This window comes from Cryptomeria japonica, chromosome 8, assembly GCF_030272615.1.
Source record: "Cryptomeria japonica chromosome 8, Sugi_1.0, whole genome shotgun sequence".
Classification (NCBI taxonomy): Eukaryota; Viridiplantae; Streptophyta; class Pinopsida; order Cupressales; family Cupressaceae; genus Cryptomeria; species Cryptomeria japonica.
In genome coordinates, this window is record NC_081412.1 from 96,323,643 (window position 1) to 96,339,050 (window position 15,408).

Genomic DNA, 15,408 nt, shown 5'->3' on the forward strand with positions numbered 1-15,408 from the left:
TGAAAATAGGTTGAAATCGCCAATGCAAATATTTTTTCTGGTTTTAAAAACATTACTATTCGCCCACACAAATATTTTTTTTGGTTTTAAAAACATTACAATTCGCTAGGATTTTTCACAAACTTTGAGTGATCACGGATGATTCACCAATGGAGATTATTATTTTTCTTTGTAAACCACAAAATTTTGCAAGTAAAATTAATATTTTTCTCATCAATTATACACCTTTTTCCAGGTTTTTACACCTTGTCTTAGGGGGGGGGTTTCTTAAAGATTTCCCTATAGACCATCACAAATCTTTGCAACTCATTATAAATCATCAAATGGATCAATACAATCAATTACAGACGTTGAATGATCACCGTACCTTGATCTGATACACTTTCAAACCCTTAGCTCATTTCGCTAAGCACTTTGCACATTCCCAAGAAATTTGCTCTTTGATTGTGTCAAAACATCATTCAAACACTTCATGTGGTTTCAGCCACATCATCACCAAATTATAAACATAATATAATACACTGTCGAACTCAAAATCATTACCGGTTATAAGAATTGAATACTGGTTCTTAAACCCTTCTTCAACCCTACATAAAATACAACATAAATCATAAACATGATTTCCAATAATAAAAGCATGATGCGATTTCGATCAAAGATACATTATAATGTTACAAATACATGTTCCAAACCTCAACTCTTAACTCATCACCAATCGCCAGAACCAATCAAAACATTTCCATGTTTACCGGTTAAGGTCCTGATACCTAGTTCACTGTCTTCATTACTAGTAACACATTTCCAGTAGACCAAAAAGACTTAGATGATAAAATAAGCATGAAAAACATAGTTACCACATAGTTTTCCATCAATGACAACACAAATAATTGATCAAAGTCATTAAGCCAATAATCTTAATCTCTTCATCACTATATCATTACCAACAATCCTTTATCGATTCATCAACATTCTCCATCAACATCATTTATGCCAATCATGCCAACAGATTCAACTATCCAATCAATCTTGTTAACAGATCAATCAATCCACTTAACGGATCAATCAAAATTATTTATCTATCAATCAGCACTTTAATTCCAAATCTCACCCCATCTCACCTGAAAATCTATAAATTCAACCTCATTTCACATCAATTTTCCTAGAATCAGAGAATCACTATCTTCAAAATAATTGTCTATCATATGCAGTAATACCAGTACAACACCTGAGAGCTACCTACCACACAATTTGGAGAAGAGCAATGGAAGCTTTGTTGAATCAATTGAGGGATTTTAATTAGAATTTTGTTATTCAATTGATTTAAGCATTATTTCATTGTCATTTAGGAGTTACTTCAATTAGATTTAGAGTTGTGATTCGCTCTTTCATATATGATTATCTTAAAGATTGATTTTAATCCTAAAAACAATGGTGAACCTGACGTGAAACTTACAAATTTTCTAACCTTCTAGAATGTCTTTTTTCATGATTTGTAGGTTCTGTAAAAACACTGGAAAAAGTGCTACGCATTTGCCTATAAAAAAATTCACAATTGTTCATAATAATTTACAATTCCCATAAGTATTTCACAATTGTCATAAATAAATCACAATTGTCATAAGTAGTTCACAATTGTCATAAGCAATTTGCATCTGACTATAAAAAAAATTGCTTTTACAAAAAATGGGCATAACATTTGCATAACATATCAAATTTTTGAACTTCAAAATGTGTCGGAAAGCTGATTCAATTCTCTATCATTTGGTGTATTTATTTTTTCCATATCTATCATATTTTTTTGGAAAAGTTGTCTAAAGTGACACCTTCTTGTTTAAACTTCATGTTCTCGTGTCTTTTGCATACAAGATGATCTTTTAGTAAGACTTTTTGTTAAATCTATGAGAAAATCACAAGGAATCCACTCAAGGTATGTCTTATATCATTTTTTATATCAATAATTTTGGGCTATTGTTGTGACTAACCTAGCCCCTACAGTTTGTCCTTCATTTGATGAAGACCCCATAGCTTGGTAACAATTTTCTTGTAGGGAGGATAAGATTCAAAATTTTAGGTACAAGAAGGAGATCAAAAGATACAAGATAACATAGGGCTTACCACTAAATCCTCGAAGAAGAACTAATTTCTATCTTTTTTTCTTTTAATTTTGTTTCATAACTGATTTGCAACTTCTCAGACAGTGATTTGCAACTATTCAGACATCAAGTCGCATCTGTGCAGACAAAAATTCACAACTGTACTGATAGAAATTCACATATGTCTTCACATTAATTCACATTTGTTCAGATGATGATTCTTAATTGCCTAGTCCTAACAAAATCTTTATGTTCTATGTTTTCTCCAATTATGGTATTTTAATGTTCTATTTTGACAGACAGTGAGGCAAATGTTGTAACCAAAGAAAAAAAAAGCTTAGGCTTGTGATTCCACAATGTGCTAAAATTTTCATGGGTTTTGCAGGTACAATTGGACCTAGTTTAGCTCACACTTCTTTTGGTGCTATTTAAAAAGAACAAAACAAACATGTTTTATTAATTCATTCATCATTTCTATATGAATTAAAATGAACATCATGTTTGTCGGAGCAACATCTCCAAATAGTTTGTATAAAATAATTGCAATGAAGGGTTAAAAAGAACCATCATATCTTTCGTGTCTTGAAGGTGATAGGCATATGTTGTCCCCTTAATTGGGTGATCAAAAAGCCAGAATCACCATTTATGCTTTCTGTCATTTTTTGCATTAGGATAAAACCCTTAGCAGGCATGCCCTCCCAAGAAGCCCATAGGACTATTGAGAGGGGTACGACCTAAGTGGCAACGGCTAAAGCCAAGTAATCCAAGCCACTATAAATAAATGTTTGTGATTAAAATCACAACCGATAAGTGTTACATGTTGTCACAATGATGTCATGCCTCCCTTATTGTCTTATGGCACATAAAAATTTGTGTAGTGTAACCTTTGCAAACTGGGAGACCTCCTTTAACGAAGTGGAAAACGCTACTAATTGTGACCACTCAAATGGAACCCTCATTAAAAGATTTAGGAATTAGTAGCCAAGTTGAGTCAAAAACCAGACACTTATAATATCACGGTGCAAGGGTGGGGAAGAATCCATCCCCAAGACACTCACCATATATCTCCCAGGAAAATGAGCCAATTGAGGAGCAATTCTCTTTGGTTCAACTTCTGGCAAAAGGAAAAAAAATGGGTGCACCCTAGGTAGTGATAGGGTTGTTTGATCTGATGGAGTATCAAGATGTGGGTTGTGGTATTATTCATGACCTTTTGACCTTAGGGGAGTCTTCTTGATGTGTTATCGTTTGGCCAAAATCTATCAAAAAAATTGTGATTTAAAAAGATCCTACCAAAAACAAAAAGGATTTGAAAATATCCTATTAAACATGCTTTCTTTTGTTTATGAGTACCTTTTTACTAGCTCATGTGTTGTGATAATTTTTGGAAAGTCATACTTCAAACATTCAAAACACAATCAGAGAAATCGAACAAACTCAACCTCAACTCAAACAAGTTTGTCAAGATCAACATATCAAAACAAAATTGCCACTTTCAAAGAAATGGAGAAAATATCTTATCTATTGTGATCTTAAGTCCAAACCAATCAAGAAAACATCATGGAATAGTGTTATGCATTTCATAGGGAAGGTGAAGAATTTGTCCCTTTCATTCCTTTTCCATTATCATCCATAGAGAGTTTAGCTCAACAAATTAAGACTTTGCAACAACAAATGAGAGACATGACTAGTCCTAACAACCATAGGGATTGGTTAGAAAAAATGATGAGGGAAGTGATAACCATGAGGGAATCATTATCATTCCAACATTTCTTCTCTTGTGAGACCATTCAAACATGCCAACCTTAATTATCCAACAAAATCATTCCTACTTCAGTTCAACCAACATTAGAGTCATGTCAACCTTCTTTTTCTTTCAACCCAAAATATCAATCATACCAATCATATCAACCCAACATTCAAACCCATTTCAAATCAGATCACATTCAACCAAAGTCCAAATCAATTATATAATCCACCATTTCATCATCCCCTAATGTCACACGAGAGCACTCTAGACCATCTTTATCCAATAACATAATCTCCCAAAGTCTATCCATAGCACAAATCCAATCTAATCCAGGTCATGATGCTAGTCCTTTCCATGCTTCAGAAATTCAAGATCCAATGTCACCATATATTCTATTTCCAAGAAAACCCACTCCAGGGAGTCTCATTCAAAATCCTTTCTCATCAGACCAAAGTGTTGAAACCTTCCAAAAATCTCTCATACATATCCAAACTCCTTCCCTGTGTCAAGAGGATAATCCAAAGTCAGAAGAAATGAGTCATGAAATAAATCAAAATCAAGAACAAACCCTTTCATCTTACCCAATTTTTTGATCAAGATTGCACCTATCAATAATCCTATGATAATCCCCTCATTCTTTTCTATTCCACTCATAATGATATCCTTTTATCTCAAGAATAAATTATCCTTTCAAGTCCCATCCAACATCTACCTCCTAAGAAAGATCAAGACATCCCTTCCATCCTTCTTAATAGACCCTTTCCAAGTCAAGATCAAAGTATCCCTTCACCTTCATGTCCTAAACAAGATCCCATTATTTCTCTAGATCCTTATCAAGATCCCTCCATCCCTTCATCTCCATGTTATAATCCTCCATGTCCCTCACAAGAATTCCTCTCACCAAATGAACCTACCATTTCTCCTAGTCCCCCTCATGATCTCAATGCCTCTACACAAGTTGTTCATGATCCCCTTATCAACGAAATCACCAATCTAGATCATACTACACAATGCAACTTATCAATAATTGTATGTGCGCCATCCTCAAACGCTAATGTAGTGACAGAAACAAGCATAGCACCGGTTAATGAGATCGACTCCTGGTTGGATTCATCATCCTCTTCAAGTGCATCAACACAAACAAACTTAACACCCGCTAATGTCACAACTATAGGGCCAAAATATCTTATCCAAGGAATGAATAATATATCAACAACCAAAATAGGATCAATAACTGATTTGCATGACTATGAATTCATCTCTCTTCATAGCAACAACACAGGAGACATAGACATATCTTATGACCATCTCCCACCAATAGATGATGGAATCACTTATGAAGATAATGAAATAGAACCAAATTCCTTGAAAAGACACCATGATAATTAGTCTTTCACGATATCAATAATCCCTAAATTTGATGAGGATAGAAATCTTTGTCTCACACACCTGCACTTAAAAGACTAGGGGAAAGAAGATCTACCACAACTGGATTGGTTTGAAAATAATGAGGCTATAGCAGGAATTGTATATGAAATACACTCGGTTGAATATCCTATTGAAAAAGAAAGGTTTATCAAACTCTTCAAACACAGATCGATGAACTACCTACATAAAACTCCCCAATCCTATGAATAGTATGCACCTAAAAATATATTACATTCAAGGACGAGTTTGTTTTAAATTCAGTATTGTATTTGCATATTTCTTTACTACATTACATCACATATCTCTATTTCGGAGTGGATCATAGTTGCTTGCATATCACCATTGCACAGTATATAGCTGCATATCATTATTAATTTCTCATATAGTTACATCAATAAAAAAAGGTGATTGTCTAATTTATTTACCTGTTTGCACAGAAAGGAGCGAAGGTTATCTCATTTCCTAGATACTTTTTCATTAAGTTTTTAGAAAGCCTTAGGTCATTCATCTTCAATGTGACCTTGTGATTGAGATTTATCCATGGTTTAGTAGAGGTTTCACTATTGATCCTTGTTACCCAAAATCTATCAATTACTATATCTCACACATTAATCAATAGCTCTAAGTCATTACATATACCTAGTTGGTCATCTGGCTAGTGAAAAATCCAATATTCTGCTTCAACTTCATTCTAATCATCATACCCAAGTAGGTTTCATTACTTACAAGTCAAACCAAGAAAATAAAAGAAAAGTTCTATGCCAAAATAAATATCAAAATATCAAGGCAAAAGAGTAAAGATAAATAACTCAAATATCATGCATACAAGTGCAATAAAAGCTTGACTAAGGGAACATGCGAGTAACTCCATCACAGTTATGGACGCCTATTGGAAATAGAGCAATATTTAATATATTATAGTGTATAACCTCATCGGTGCTATAGACATCTGAATGGCAGCGAGGCTCTATCCTGGATGCTTTTGAAGTCAAAATAACTCATGTAGCTAGTCACATAGCATTCCAAGGGTCTTTGATGGTTATAAGAGTCAGAATAAATTCAATTGCACACACATGGGCAAAAAAAGATCAAAATTTCAAGAATAAATGGAGAAGTTTTTCGCACCCCATTCATAAATCTTGGTTACATAGTGTGTTAGGTTGGATGGTCTAAGGTCTTCTAAGAATGGATTGAACTCCTATCTCTAAAACATTTAATACATTTAATTCAATTAGAGCATGTCAAAGTGAAGGATGCATACAATCAACCTTGTTCAAATAGGGACTGCATCTGCATCGTGCATCTTGCATTAGCATAACTCATATCGAGAATTCATTGTCTCCATGTGCACTTTGCAGATCATCATGTCATCATAGGTCTGCATACTGGGGGCATAGCTGAAAAAGTCATAAAAAATCATAAAAAGTCTTGAAAAAAATCCTAAAAATCAAATTAAGTCCTGAAAAAATCTAAAAATTCATATAATGTCCTGAAAAAACTTCTAAAAAATCATAAAAAAACAAAATATCCTAAAAAGCATAAAAAGATCTTGAACAAATACCAAAACATTCGAAAAATGATCCTGAAAAAAGCACAAAAGCATCAAAAATTATAAAATACCAAAAACATCAAAAAATCCAACAAAATCTTAAAAATCAGATAAAATCCAACAAAATACCAAAAAATCAAAAATCCAACAAAATACCAAAGACATCAAAAAATCAAACAAAAACATTCAAATACGATCCTAAAAAAAAACTTAAACATCAAAAAGCTCTTCAAAAATAACTAAAAATTGGAAAACATCAAAAACTTGCAATAACATGTCTCGCAAGAATCAAATAACCTAGCAGATATCCATCAAAAACATTGCACAAAGTTTGCAAAGGATAAAACTATCTAGTCAAAATCTGCAACCAAGTTGATCAAACTATCTTATCAATCACCAAAATATCCATATCAAGTGATCATTATCTTGTCTTGAACAGAAGAGGATACACTCAAAACCAGACAAGTCAATCTTAAATGGGGTCCAAATTTTTTGAAACCAGACATTATCAACCATCACATCGAGAAATCACACAAAGACACAAATCAGCAAGGCTACCAGATGTTTGTCCTAGTCAGTCTTTATGTTTTCATCAATTGGTGATCAATCATGTTACTATGCTACTCAAGGATGTCCACAAGTGACTAGAGGAGTCGTGATGGGCATGATCTTTTTTCTTTGTTTGTTGTTTGTGGTTTGAACCAATGAAGTTTTGGGGCAATAGTTCTAGTGGGTGTCTGTGATTGGTACATTCATTCAGCAAGTATCCTATGCAAAAATAAAACTCAAGGATATCTATGTTTGTGACTACCGCACATACCTTGACACTTGGTGCTATTCCTAGAATGGAGGGTTCACTCCTTGTCTACTACATGTTTGTTTCTTGCAATGAGATATCTTTGCATCTTGGTTCTTTATACCCTGGTGTACAACACTTCATTATTACATAATAAGGCTCAATGATGAATACGTGTTGCACTATGAATAAAGACACAAAGGATCATTAATCATCGATCATATCATTTCATTTTCTCATCTCATCATGTTGATTCTATCTCAAAGATCATTATCTCATATAACATATTCTACTATCAATCATTTCATTTCAATTTCTACTCACATCTTTCTAAATCCATCTCAAATTATTTCCTCGCATCAACTATTATATCCATCAATCAATTATATTGCCTAGTATTCTTCACTTCTTACTAATCAGTCTTCACTTTCATCATATTTCATCTTGATAGCTCTGGAAATTGATTACATGAGAATTATCAATTTTGAGCTTAAACATTGATTGTTCTGGCTTTATTTGCATCCTCTGTCAAGGTCCAAGGTCTAGGGTTTATCAAAATTTCTTATGTTTGGTGAAGAAAACCCTAGCAATGATATATCACATGATTACCTCATCCCACTTAAAAGCCAAGGGTTGTATTCTATTGGCGGGGTCATTTGGTTCCCTCTGTATTAAGTGGTGGTCAACCGGTTTGTGAAATATGATTTTCCTATGGTGCATAAAATTTTCTTCCTAATTCTGTCTCCCTTTAATATTTGTGCTTGTGCCCATAATTTTCCTAAGTCCGAAATTCCTAAGTGTTTCATTCGGTTGCTAAATAGAGGATGGATCTGATGCCCCGTGTTTCCTCATGGTTGAAAGTGTGAGGGAGTTACGAATTGCGACATCATGAGATGATGCCACATGATTTCAATGGAAAATGACAAGCTAACAATCAAGATGGTCGAGGCATTGTGTTACCGGTTCTCAGGAGGTAAAAAATGATTTACTAACAATCTTATCAATTGGCACATATTCAAAATGAATGGTGATGTTATGTCCTGAAGGTAAAAGGTGCCCAATTTTTAAATCTGGAGGAGTTAACAGGCACTGTGCAAAGCCATAAAGAGTGAATAGATCTGACAACCCCTATATCCCTGTGATGGAAGTTGCAAGGAAGTTACGGACTGTGGTATCACGATATGATGCAACGTATCCTGGGTTGGCCAGGAAGACCTACAATGGGGCCGCTGACAGAGTCTGGTCGAAAGATGATATGGTTTTGATTATTCATGGCTTCATGGGTCCGCGGATACAGATGGAAGGTCAAATGTCGCATTGAAGAGAAATGATCGTTAGATTTGCCAGCCTAGGTAAGATCTGCGGTTGAATTTCAAATGTGAAATTAGGAGGGATCATTGAAGGCATTAGTCATAGCCTGCATGGGAGAGGTAAGATGAACAAGAATACAAACTTGTCAACTCAGGATTGATTAGATAGTCAAAAATGATATCTCAGAGATGTGAAAGGATTGAGATGAGCTTCAGGTTTTGATATGATGGATCATGCGTTCTCTGATAAATTCAGAGATTTTTTATTGACGGGAATCCTGAAGCAGAAGACTATACACTGAGAAAGGAATAAGTTCATAGAAAAATCATTCACATGGGGTGAACATATGCAGGTGGCAATGGAGTGATGGCCTAGAAAATGATAGTGACTTGAGTTGTAGGCATGATTGCTGGAATACATAGCTGACAAGCTGAGCAGAAGAAATCAGGTTGATGATTCTTCATATGGATTACCACCGCCACTTTGAAGGGAATTCAAATTATAAAATCACTAGGCTGGTGATAGAATAGGTAGAAACAAATACAAACTTCTTCATTTTTCTGAGAATATTTTTTCATCGGTGAGAATATGGTGTTCAAGCAGAATTATGTATGGATTCGTCGCATATTTTGTGACACTGGATGCATGTTTTTTATTTGGTATGAGGTTGCTCATTGTCAGAGGGGTTGTGAAAGATCAGAGGATTATCAGAGGGACCGTCAAAGCCTTTTCTTATCAGGAAAAGCCACCCAGGACATCTCCTATGTTCTCGTTGGCAGAGTGTTCCAAGAGGGAGCTTGCAGGGAGCTGAAAGAAGGATTTGTTCGAGTGAGGATTGGCACCCAGTCATCTTTGCAATGACATGGAAGCTGCAACGCCTTCTCAACAAATTTTATGTACCTCCAAACTCCTCTTTCTATTTTCTCTAATTTGGGTCATAAAGGCTGGAGACTTTCCTCTAATTCAGTGGGAAAGTCTTGTTTCATGCCAAGATATGTTTTCCTTTTTAGGAAGGAAAATGCTATGGAGCAGGCTGAGCATCTAAGGGTCCATCCGAGAGTGTTCGGGTGATATCAGCACAACTCAAGTTTTTTTGTTCCTACCGATAATCAGTTGAAGATTTTGGTTCCACCTCATCACAGGCACCAACATGTGAATAAGGAATATTTTGTAACAGAATTGTGTACAGCTTGGTTTTGGTGACAATTGTCTTTTGGCCTAAAGCTTGTCACTCCCTTGTTTTCTATAAAAGGGAAATCAAGACCATTAGTTAGGGTTTCAGATTTTCTAAGAAGGATCTCTATAAAAATAGGTCCATTCTGTAGCGGTAGGTTTTGTATAGCTCTAGAGAGTCATGGAAAATAGCAGGAACTATAATGTCATTTTGCAGAGAAAAAGTAATAAAATAATTGCAAGATTCCTTTTCAAGAGGGTTATTCTGTAATTGAAATTGTTGACTATTATCTGATAGAAGATAGCTTATGATATGAATGCAAATATATTTTCTAATCTTTACTCTCCTGTGTGTGATTTTATTTTCTTCTGAGCAAATGGGGTCAAGGGTTTCGTTTGTTTGTTGCATTGTTATGATGTATGTAATTTTCCATTCAATGCTTTAGTCCAAGGGGTTAATTTGTTGGTATTTTGGATATGTTGATATGGTTTTGTCATTGATGTCAACACCTATCATCACTTGTCAACACTTATCAACACTTGGAGATCTTTGGTTATGTTCACCGGCAAGTCAGAGACTCATGCACAGTCACCGGTATTTGGTTCACCGGCAGATTATATTGTTCATCGGCACTTGGAATGACTTGGAGACTACTTGGTTATGTCGAAGACATTATTTGATCACTTGGTTTTGACGATTTGGTTATTTATTTATTTAGGTTTGCATATTTGTTTTTACTGGCAAATAGGTCCAGGTTATACACCGGTAGGCACATCTGTTCCAGATCAGCACGGCACGTTATGGAGATGATTTATTATTATTGTAAATGCATTGAGTCGACATCATGCATTGGATATCAATTTATTTGTAATTGATTTTATTGTAATATCTTTTAGTGAGCCGACCTATTCAATTGGTCTTAGGTTATGGTATAAATGTAAGATCTCATTTGTGAGATTGATAGGCAATTGGAAAAAGAATTGTAATAAGGTATATGCGAATATAAGCAGAGCTATACACACAGACATCATTTGAAGGTTGAAGGAAGGATTTTGTGAAGGCAATCAGAACTAAACCGGTACTAAATGCAGCATATGAAGATGTTATTTTATTCAGTACATTATCATTGGATTCAACCATCTAATTTTAGTCAGTGTGACTCTCATTTTGTGATTGAGCAGTGAGCTCTAGGCAGCTGGCCTTTCTGCATGTGCAGAATCCATATTGTACACACATACTATCTGCAGTAGTATCATTTGATTGTGGGTAAGGCTTCCTACCATGTTTTTCCCCCTTACAGGGTTTCCATGTATAAATATTCGTGTTATGTGTTGTGGATGTTATTGTCTTTCTATTTCATGCATTAATCTTTACCAGTATTGCAATTAACAGATAAAACTGTCTACCAGTATAAAGTTTGGTTTATCGGTATTAAGCATTAAGTTTTGGTTAAGTTAATTTTGGTTGAATTTATTGGACAACTGATTCAACCCCCCCCCCCCTCTCAGTTGTCTTCGGGACCTAACAATTGGTATCAGAGCCTAGTCCTATTTTTGTAGAAGTTTAACAGCTTGAGGAGATCCAATGTCTTCTAACTATTTCAGGAAGGATAGTCTGAAACTTGATGGAACTAACTATGGCATATGGAACATCAAGATGGAGACACATCTGAATTGCATTGGAAATGACATATGGGATGTTACAAAGAATGGCTATACTACTCCTACTCAAGGTCAACCTAATCCACCAAACTTGTCTAAAGATGAGGAAAATGATTGCAAAGCAAGAGAAGCACTTTTGAGCACATTGTCAGATCAACAAGTCATGGGATTGTCAAACAGAACTACTGCTAAAGCTATTTGGGACAAACTAGAAACATTGAATGAAGGAGATTCCATAGTCAAAATTGCAAAACTTGAATGCTTCCGGATCAGGTATGAAAGTCTGAAATGGAAGAAGAAGAAAGAATTTATGCTTTTATGGAAAAAGTAAATGAAATCTTTTTGGGTATACAATGTTGTGGAGGAACCTTAAGTGAAGATGAGATTGTTTCTAAAGTTTTAAGAGCCTTGCTACCAGCATATAAAATGAAAGTTACTACTATAAACGAATTGAGAACAATGCCTAATTAATCAGTATCTAGAGACACCTTGGTTGGAAAACTTTCAGCTTTTGAACTTGAGGAATTTGGTCTTGTTACTACTATTAAGACAGATCTAGCTTTCAAGGCATCATCATCAACTGCACCATCATCATCATCTGATAAATCTAATTGGAAAGCCTTCTATGCAAGAGAACTTGAAGAAAGGAGGAGAGAAAATGAACTTGAAGAACTTGAAGCATTATTTGCAAGAAAAATGCCTAAAGGTCCAATTGGAAGTAAGTATGAAGGTAAAGCACCCTTTAAATGTTTTAACTATAATAAGATTGGTCATATGGCTTCTAGATGTCCTGATAGACATGCAAGATTAGGAGAAGAAGCTAAAAGAACATATAAGCCTAACCCTGATTATCAGAAATACAAGTTTAAGAAGAATAGAGACAAATCTTGTTATTATGTTGATGAAGGAGTTACTAATGATTCTGATGAGGATCTGACAGAGAATGGATGGGTTTTTGTTTCTATAACAGAAGTTCAATCGGAACCTACTATTCAACCAATAGAGAAAGCCCTGGCAGCGAAAGTTGAAGATAGGGATGAATGGATTATTGATTCAGGATGCTCACATCACATGACTGGTGATAAGAGTAAATTCTTAACCTTTCAGGAATACAATGGAGGTCTAGTAAGATTTGGAGATGATAAAGCTTGTTTGATCAAAGGAAGAGGCACTATATCTTTTGATGGTAAGCACAATATTGATAATGTTTACTATGTTGAAGGTTTGAAGCATAATCTTTTGAGTGTTGGTCAATTAGTTGAGAAAGGATTTCAGTTACAATTCAAGAATGGTAAATGCAAAATCTTAAACAGAACTGGTTTGGAAATTGCAACCGGTAATTAGACTAGAGGTAATATATTTCATTTGAACAACAATGAGAAAGCATGTTTGATTGCACATATTGATGAAGGTTGGTTATGGAATAAGAGACTTTGTCATGTAAATTTGATTGCATTGTGAAAATCAGTACAACTAAGGCAGTAAGAGATTTACCTAAGATTGTTAAACTTCACAATCTGGTATGTAAGGAATGTCAATTTGGAAAGCAAGTTAGAGCAACTTTCAAGAGTATTCTGGAGAAGTCGAACAATGTTCTTGATTTAATTCACATTGATTTATGTGGTCCAACAAGAACAAGAATTATACAAGGAGATAGGTATTTTATGCTACTCATTATTGACTATTCTAGAATGTGTTGGGTTACTTTTCTCAGGGAAAGATCTGAAGCATTTGGGAAATTCAAACTATTCAAGGTGATGGTAGAAAATGAAACTGGCAAGAAAATCAAATGTTTGAGATCAGATCAAGGAGGTGAATTCACATCTAAGGAATTTAATACATTCTATGAAGTGAATGGGATCAAAAGACAGTTATTAGCAACCCGGACACCCCAGCAAAATGGAGTTGTGGAAAGGAAAAATGGAACTATCTTGGATGCAGCTAGAAGTATGATATCAGAAGCAAATCTACCTTATATACTGGAGAGAAGCAGTCAATACAACAGCTTATACATTCAACAGAGTTCACATTAGAGGTGAAACGGGTAAGACTCCTCATGAATTATGGTTTGGTAATACTCCTACTCTTAAATATTTCAGAATATTTGGAAGTAAATGCTATATTAGAAGAGATGAGTATATTGGGAAATTTGATCCTAGAAGTGATGAAGGAATATGTCTTGGTTATTCATCTAAGAGCAAGGCATGTAGATGTTTTAACAAGAGATTGCAAAAAATTGTTGAGAGTGCAAATGTGAAGATTGATGAACAGTTTAGAGGAAATTCAAGGTACACAAACTCTGAACCGGCAATAGAAATAATCACAAATGAACCTATTGTGAATACACCAGTACAGAATGGTGATCCAGTTACACTGGCATCATCTAAGGATTCAATAGTCACTGAAGAACAGCAGAAATTAAAAACACCCCGGTATGTAAGACTGAATCACTCTGAAGATCAGATAATTGGAAACAAATTTCAAGGAGTTATGACTAGAGGAAGATTGGCAAATGAAGAGGTATGTCTTATTTCTCAAATTGAACCTACATCAATTAATGAGGCATGTGAAGATAAATATTGGATTAAAGCTATGGAAGATGAATTGGAACAAATTGAAAGGAATAACACTTGGTCATTATTTCCCCAGCCTAAAGACAAAAATGTAATTGGAACTAAATGGGTTTTTAGAAATAAACTTAATGAAGATGGTAAAGTGATCAAAACAAAGAAAGATTAGTGTGTAAGGGATATTCACAGAAAGAAGGAATTGATTACAATGAAACCTTTGCACCGGTAGCTATAATTGAGGCAGTCAGACTTTTATTGGCTTTTGCAGCACACAAGAACTACAAAGTATATCAAATGAATGTTAAATGTGCATTTTTGAATGGAGATCTTGAAGAAGAAGTTTATATTGAACAACCTGATGGATTTTATTTGATGGATAAAAAGGACATGGTTTGCAGGTTAAGGAAAGCTTTATATGGTCTAAAACAAGCTCCTAGAGCTTGGTATGCTAGATTGGACAAATATCTCTTGAAGCTTGGATACACTAAAGGTAATGCTGACAGCAATCTATACTACAAAGTGACTAATGATGACATCTTGTTTATTGAAGTTTTTGTTGATGATATAATCTTTGGAGGAGAAGATGGATTGTGTAAAGACTTTTCTAACAAAATGCAGCAAGAATTTGAAATGTCTATGATTGGAGAGATAAAATTCTTTTTAAGATTGCAGATCTCACAGACTGATTAAGGTATATTCCTATGTCAATCTAAGTACTTGAAGGAATTACTAAAGAAATTTGGCATGGAAAACTATAAACCGGTAAGCACACCTATGACTACAACTAATAAATTATCTTTGAAGGATGAATCAACACCTGTTAATCTGACTAGATACAAGTCTATGATAGGAGGTTTGCTATATTTGACACAAACAAGACCTGATATTATGAATGCAGTATGTATTGTTTCAAGATTTGAAAGTAATCCTAAAGAAAATCATGAATCAGCAATGAAAAGGATTTTCTGGTACCTACAAAGCACTACAAATCTTGGTTTACGGTATCCTAGAGATGAAAATTTTGACTTATGTGGATACATAGATGCTAATTGGGCAGGAGATGTGGATGACAGAAA